Source organism: Cyprinodon variegatus, unplaced genomic scaffold (assembly GCF_000732505.1).
Source record: "Cyprinodon variegatus isolate N-32 unplaced genomic scaffold, C_variegatus-1.0 Scaffold160, whole genome shotgun sequence".
In the NCBI taxonomy this organism is placed as follows: domain Eukaryota; kingdom Metazoa; phylum Chordata; class Actinopteri; order Cyprinodontiformes; family Cyprinodontidae; genus Cyprinodon; species Cyprinodon variegatus.
Window position 1 is genome coordinate 335,111 of NW_015150613.1, and position 7,425 is coordinate 342,535.

Here is a 7,425-nt window from a genome sequence, read left to right on the forward strand (position 1 = left end):
AAAAAAAAAAAAAAAAAAAAAAACTTTGACACTTTTTAAAACCACCTTGCAAGTCTGCATAGAATGTGTTTGACTGGGAGAGTTACTTTAAAATATACTTTTTACCCACTTCTTTTTTTCTTTTCAGCACCCATTGTCTCTGAAATGACAGGGCTGGAATACCTGAGCAGACACTTACTGAAGCTTTAAGGAGCTGAAATGCCTCAGCAAGCCGGATCGTTGTCAGCTCCTGGTTCTTGTTGAAGTAAGTTCCTCTCCCATTTAGTTTGGGTCGCCGATTTACACGCCTTACCATCCCAAAGCATAAAGCATGATTTTGTTGCGTGAAAAGGGAAGTGTTTATTAAATCACATCATATTCCCCCATCACTGTCTCATACACTGTGTCTATAAGCCGTAGTGGAGAAAGGCCGCTGTTGGAGCAGTTAATTTGTATTCCTCCCAAACACCTCTTTAACATTTTAAAGCTCTGGCTCAGAGTCAGAAATGATAGATGCTGTAGGGATATAATGTATAAGATCTTCTCATCTATCATGTTTGCTTGAGCCATCAGCTGCTGCAGATGGCAAATAAATCTCATTTATTTTATATCTTAAAGAATACTAATCACTGTAAGTATAAAACATGACTGCTTTCTCAGAGTTTGCCCCATTACTTTATTTACAAGCATATCTAGCGTATAAATTATACTGATGTGATGGAGGTCATTAATTCTAATTATCTTTATTTTTTTTTGTCCAAATTTAAGTCTAGTTCGGGGCTCTTAATGTTTGGAGATAAAGAATTAAATTTAGAGTAAGTAGAAATTATTTTGCATCTCCTAAAGAAACTAGTGGCTCCAAATTTTAAGGTTATGCTAATGATAAACCAGTTGGTATCAGGTTGATCAAAACCATTCAATCCTTCACCAAAACCAGGTTTAAAGCAGCACAAAGTATTTTTTGAGTTGCGCTCGCCTTACAGGACCTCTTCAAAAAAGTACTGATGTAAATACTGACAGCTCATCAGTACCCCACAGCTACAGCGTTCACTCCTAAGCAGCTGGGAGCTGCAGATCAAGGCCAGAGTCTGAAGAGGTGGGTAGTATTTCACATTATATAAACGTATGTATGGAAGGTTGTGCTAAAAAAAACAAAACAAAAAACTTTTCTTTCAACTTTAATATATATCAGCTTCTATATCCACTCGTTTTATAACTGCACACTAATAATTGATCACTCTAAGGTCATTACAGTAACTCTGTATCATGGTCTTGGTTCTGTTCTTTACTTTGCTCCTTGTTTTCTAGTTTTATTGGTTTAATTCCAGTTTTTCTGTTGCTCTCTTGTGTATGTGCCTTTCCCCTTGGCTCCCTCGTTGTCTCCTCTCACACCTGCTCCTTGTCAGCTCGTTAGCCCTGCCTTTGTCTCTGTCAGCTATATATATGCTCTCCCTCTTCTCTCACTCTTTGTTGGTTCCTTGTTGTTGCTGGTCCTGTCGTCGCTGTTTTCCTCTCACCTCGTCTCTCCCTGGCTCCTTGTGCTCGTTTCCCTTGATGTCTCCGTGGTTCTGGTCTGAGTTACATTTTAGTTGAATTTTTGGATTTTGCCTCTGTTATTAGTAGTGATGGTGAGATGAAGCCTCATGAGGCATTGAACAGTTTGGCCAAATTGCTTCAACGATCCCCACAGTCCATGAGGCTTCATGTGAACATGTCACCACCTACTGGTGGACAGCAGAACTACAGTTTGTAATAAAATCTGATTTTTTTTTTTATGCAACTGTTCTTTTTTTCTCCTTTTAGGTTCCTTTGAAATTATTAATTAATTAATTATTAATTTTTTTAAGTGTAAAATTTCTTAGAACAATCATTTAAGGTGCACAGTCTTTCTGCCATTTTAGTGAAATAAACTCAAGCAGGCAGTGAAAGTGTTTGTGCAAGTTGAGCAATGATGAGCAAAATGAAAGGTGTTAGTCATTTTTATTCAAACATGATAGTGTTTCCACGTTTTTGTGGTTTTAATCAGGTTGGAAGTTGTGTTCAACCAATCTTTTGGCTAAACCGACCTAATTTACCTGATCTATATTTTTACTCGGGCAAAACAATGCAAATTAGTCTCATCAGCCAAAATAATTAAGTTTAATCGCAACTTTCAAAAGTCAAAGACAGGTCTTGAACCATCAACCTCTAGAGTGAGAGCCTGTCTCTTACAGATGACGCCACCTATTTAGACAATCATAGTAGGGAGGAAAATACTAATTAATAGTGACGTGTCAACACCGGCTATGTCCGGTGGTTTGCTCAAATTTTGTTCATTACATTGTTTATTCTAACCAAATAAGTTTTAACCAACTAGATTGGTTGGAAAAACAACTAATCTATTCTTAGTATCTAACCAAACTCTATCCAGCTGAGAGCAGCTCTCCTCCAAACTCCCACATCTTGACTGAACACTGAAGCTGTTTAGATGCCTGTCAAAATTCTTGCGCTTCCCGAACCACTTAGCGAACCGGTCACGTGGTATCACGTTAGCGGGGCCTCGGACGTCATCAATTTTGGCCCCTCCTCTAAATGAATCTGATTATTTGATATCACAGAATTAGTTAGTTAAATCTGCCTGGCTGTGTTTTCCCTGGACAGGGTCGCCTGTGGAGCTGGTTGAAAGTTACCTTTTGTATCTCTGCTTCTGTCTCCTTGAACCCCAGTCGGCCTCAACTGATAACACTGAGTCTGGTTCTGCTGGAGGTTTCTTCCTGTTAAAAGGGAGTTTTTCCTCTCCACTGTTGCTACAAGCATGCTTTATGTGAGGGATTGCCTTTGAGTCAATGAGTTGATGCAATCAACTGGTTTTCCTTAGATAGAAAACTTTGAATCAGTCTGACTGTATGATCCGGTAAATTGTAAAGTCCCATGAGATGACATGTTTTGTGAATTGGTGCTATATAAATAAACTGAATTGAATTGATATGCTGCTTACAAGTCTAATAACAACTTTAGCGGGTCTCCATCAGGTTATACCCCTGTTTTTGCTTCAGGAGTAAATGCCTTGCCTGGTTTCACNTGGGAGCTGCAGATCAAGGCCAGAGTCTGAAGAGGTGGGTAGTATTTCACATTATATAAACGTATGTATGGAAGGTTGTGCTAAAAAAAACAAAACAAAAAACTTTTCTTTCAACTTTAATATATATCAGCTTCTATATCCACTCGTTTTATAACTGCACACTAATAATTGATCACTCTAAGGTCATTACAGTAACTCTGTATCATGGTCTTGGTTCTGTTCTTTACTTTGCTCCTTGTTTTCTAGTTTTATTGGTTTAATTCCAGTTTTTCTGTTGCTCTCTTGTGTATGTGCCTTTCCCCTTGGCTCCCTCGTTGTCTCCTCTCACACCTGCTCCTTGTCAGCTCGTTAGCCCTGCCTTTGTCTCTGTCAGCTATATATATGCTCTCCCTCTTCTCTCACTCTTTGTTGGTTCCTTGTTGTTGCTGGTCCTGTCGTCGCTGTTTTCCTCTCACCTCGTCTCTCCCTGGCTCCTTGTGCTCGTTTCCCTTGATGTCTCCGTGGTTCTGGTCTGAGTTACATTTTAGTTGAATTTTTGGATTTTGCCTCTGTTATTAGTAGTGATGGTGAGATGAAGCCTCATGAGGCATTGAACAGTTTGGCCAAATTGCTTCAACGATCCCCACAGTCCATGAGGCTTCATGTGAACATGTCACCACCTACTGGTGGACAGCAGAACTACAGTTTGTAATAAAATCTGATTTTTTTTTTTATGCAACTGTTCTTTTTTTCTCCTTTTAGGTTCCTTTGAAATTATTAATTAATTAATTATTAATTTTTTTAAGTGTAAAATTTCTTAGAACAATCATTTAAGGTGCACAGTCTTTCTGCCATTTTAGTGAAATAAACTCAAGCAGGCAGTGAAAGTGTTTGTGCAAGTTGAGCAATGATGAGCAAAATGAAAGGTGTTAGTCATTTTTATTCAAACATGATAGTGTTTCCACGTTTTTGTGGTTTTAATCAGGTTGGAAGTTGTGTTCAACCAATCTTTTGGCTAAACCGACCTAATTTACCTGATCTATATTTTTACTCGGGCAAAACAATGCAAATTAGTCTCATCAGCCAAAATAATTAAGTTTAATCGCAACTTTCAAAAGTCAAAGACAGGTCTTGAACCATCAACCTCTAGAGTGAGAGCCTGTCTCTTACAGATGACGCCACCTATTTAGACAATCATAGTAGGGAGGAAAATACTAATTAATAGTGACGTGTCAACACCGGCTATGTCCGGTGGTTTGCTCAAATTTTGTTCATTACATTGTTTATTCTAACCAAATAAGTTTTAACCAACTAGATTGGTTGGAAAAACAACTAATCTATTCTTAGTATCTAACCAAACTCTATCCAGCTGAGAGCAGCTCTCCTCCAAACTCCCACATCTTGACTGAACACTGAAGCTGTTTAGATGCCTGTCAAAATTCTTGCGCTTCCCGAACCACTTAGCGAACCGGTCACGTGGTATCACGTTAGCGGGGCCTCGGACGTCATCAATTTTGGCCCCTCCTCTAAATGAATCTGATTATTTGATATCACAGAATTAGTTAGTTAAATCTGCCTGGCTGTGTTTTCCCTGGACAGGGTCGCCTGTGGAGCTGGTTGAAAGTTACCTTTTGTATCTCTGCTTCTGTCTCCTTGAACCCCAGTCGGCCTCAACTGATAACACTGAGTCTGGTTCTGCTGGAGGTTTCTTCCTGTTAAAAGGGAGTTTTTCCTCTCCACTGTTGCTACAAGCATGCTTTATGTGAGGGATTGCCTTTGAGTCAATGAGTTGATGCAATCAACTGGTTTTCCTTAGATAGAAAACTTTGAATCAGTCTGACTGTATGATCCGGTAAATTGTAAAGTCCCATGAGATGACATGTTTTGTGAATTGGTGCTATATAAATAAACTGAATTGAATTGATATGCTGCTTACAAGTCCAATAACAACATTTGCGGGTCTACAGCAGGTTATACCCCTGTTTTTGCTTCAGGAGTAAATGCCTTGCCTGGTTTCACCCTTGTTAGAGTCTGGTCCCAATGCAATTCATGTTTTCATTACCTTTTCTCTTCTGACAAAGGTTTTCTTTGCCCATTCTTTGGCTCCAGCATGTCATAAACCTCGAAAAAATAAAAATAAAAACAATTCAGTGATCACCTGGGAGTGCAGTGAGCTGTGTGGTTACTACAGCCAATGACTTTATATTGGGCTGCTGTAAAGCTTTTCATCTCACTGCGACAATAAGAACAGAGTCCTGAGATTGCTACCAGAAAGAAGAATCATCAAGAGCTCAAAATCACACACCTCAAGATTAATTTTAGATTGTGAAAGCAAACCAGACCAACTGAAGGTGGGAATTTTCTTACTTTTAAGGACCACTGGAGACCTGGCCCAGGGATCAGTCCGGCGGGCCTTAAAAGAACTAAAATATGTTTGGAATGAGTCAAACAATATGTTGGATTTGCAGCAGATTGATTGGGAGGCAGCATTGCTCCAGGATTTCACTAATCGAAAAAAATTGCATAAAGAAGAAACTCAGTTTTGTTCATCACTGTACTCAGACTCTCTAGACAAACTCTTTTACCCTCTTGCTGTCTTAATTGTTTTAACCTCTTCTTCTTCAAATCAAATGTGCTGCTCTTGCATCACATTCTCTCTTCCTGTTTTTGGTACACTGGGACCCAGCATTTGTTCACACGCCACTCTTAGATATACATGAATTGTGTTCAGACTGGAACTTATAAAGAGCTAAGCTACAGTTCTCTGGTCCGTCTAAGAAAATAAGTTTCAGGTTAAAAGCCTTGTAACAGGTTTTCTCTACCACAGTTCAATCTAAGACAGGCAGGCAGCAATGGTTTCTTCTGACACAGGAGTTTGGATGTCTAGGGGTTCTTAAATGTGCTTTCAAAATTTAGTAATATTCTTGCAGAATATTGTGTTCCTCAGCAAAGGTTCAAAATATCAAGAAAAACAAAACAAAATCTATCAGCAAATTGGATATTTATTTCAACCAAATTTATTAAAAACAGATGTAAAATGATAAAACGCATACCTCTGATTTGGGTTAATTTATGTTTTTGGCTTTAATGGTTCTTTCTTTGTTCTTCAAACAAGAGAAAGAACAATAGTTGCATGCAGCGTTGCTCTTTGGGCTGGCTGTTTTCTTCTTCCTGCTTTTCTCCACTTTGCTGATAGGTTGAACAGCTTCACTCATCCAGTTAACAACAAAGTCATTTCACCTGGAACTGTGCCTGTTAATATCTGACTCTTTCATTCAGCCTCTGCTGGACTGTTTCATTGCTTGCACCAGTGACTGTGTCAGTGACTGTGTCAACTGCCTGCATACCTCATGTTCAGTGAGAAAAGAAAAGAGGGAGTGCTAAAAAGCCAAAAAAGGTGGCGAAAGAATGAACTCAAAGTTTACAATGAAATCTATAAATACAGACTTCACAGATATAATTTACAAATAAAGATGCAAGAGAATCGTTCCCCTCTGAGATTATCAACAAAATATTAACAATGCTTGTGTCTTTTTGGCCACAGTCGACAGGTTAACAAACTCTCTTTTCTCTGTGGCAGATGAACTGCAATCTAAAAAGGCCTGCAAAGATTTTGCAAAGTTCTTTATTGAGAAAATGCAAAGTACAATAAAAGCAGTCTGTACATTAACATAAGTTCCAGTAACATTTAGAAATAAACTCAGTTAAAATGCTCCAATTCTGCCAAATAAACTGCAGAGTTTTAGATGAAATTGTTCAGCAGCTAAGCTCCTCCTCCTGCAGTCTTGATGTTTTGCTTGCAGGTTTTATTAGGAAGGTTTTGCCTGGTTTAAGGTCTGATTTCATCCAAATTATAAACACATCCTTTAGGTCGTGTAATTGACATTTATGCACTATTTTTGCACGCCACGTATCACTTTACTGGGATTTATCACTTTACTTGGATTTTCACTTTACTTGGATTTAGTTTTTACATATGCATATAGATTTACACACACACACACATATATATATATATATATATATATATATATATATATATATATATATATGTATATTTGTGTACAGAAGATCTATATGTGTATATATTTTATCTCTTTTTATTTTTATCTTTATTATCTTTTGTTTGATGTGTGTATATATTTATAAAACTGTAACTGGAGCGTGTAACAAAAGTATTTCCCTCTGGGATTATTAAAGTATTTCTGATTCTGATTCTAAATCTGAAATGTTTCCCCGGGCCTTAGAAACAGCAATTATGAGGACTTCCGGTTTGGCCATGCAGAGGTAGGACGCGAGAAGGCAGAGCTCCCCACTCAACTTTTAAAAACTAACTTTTAAAAGTGCCACTCAGGGCACTTCACTCTATTCGTACCAGATAAGAAAGAAAAGAGGATAAGAAGCCA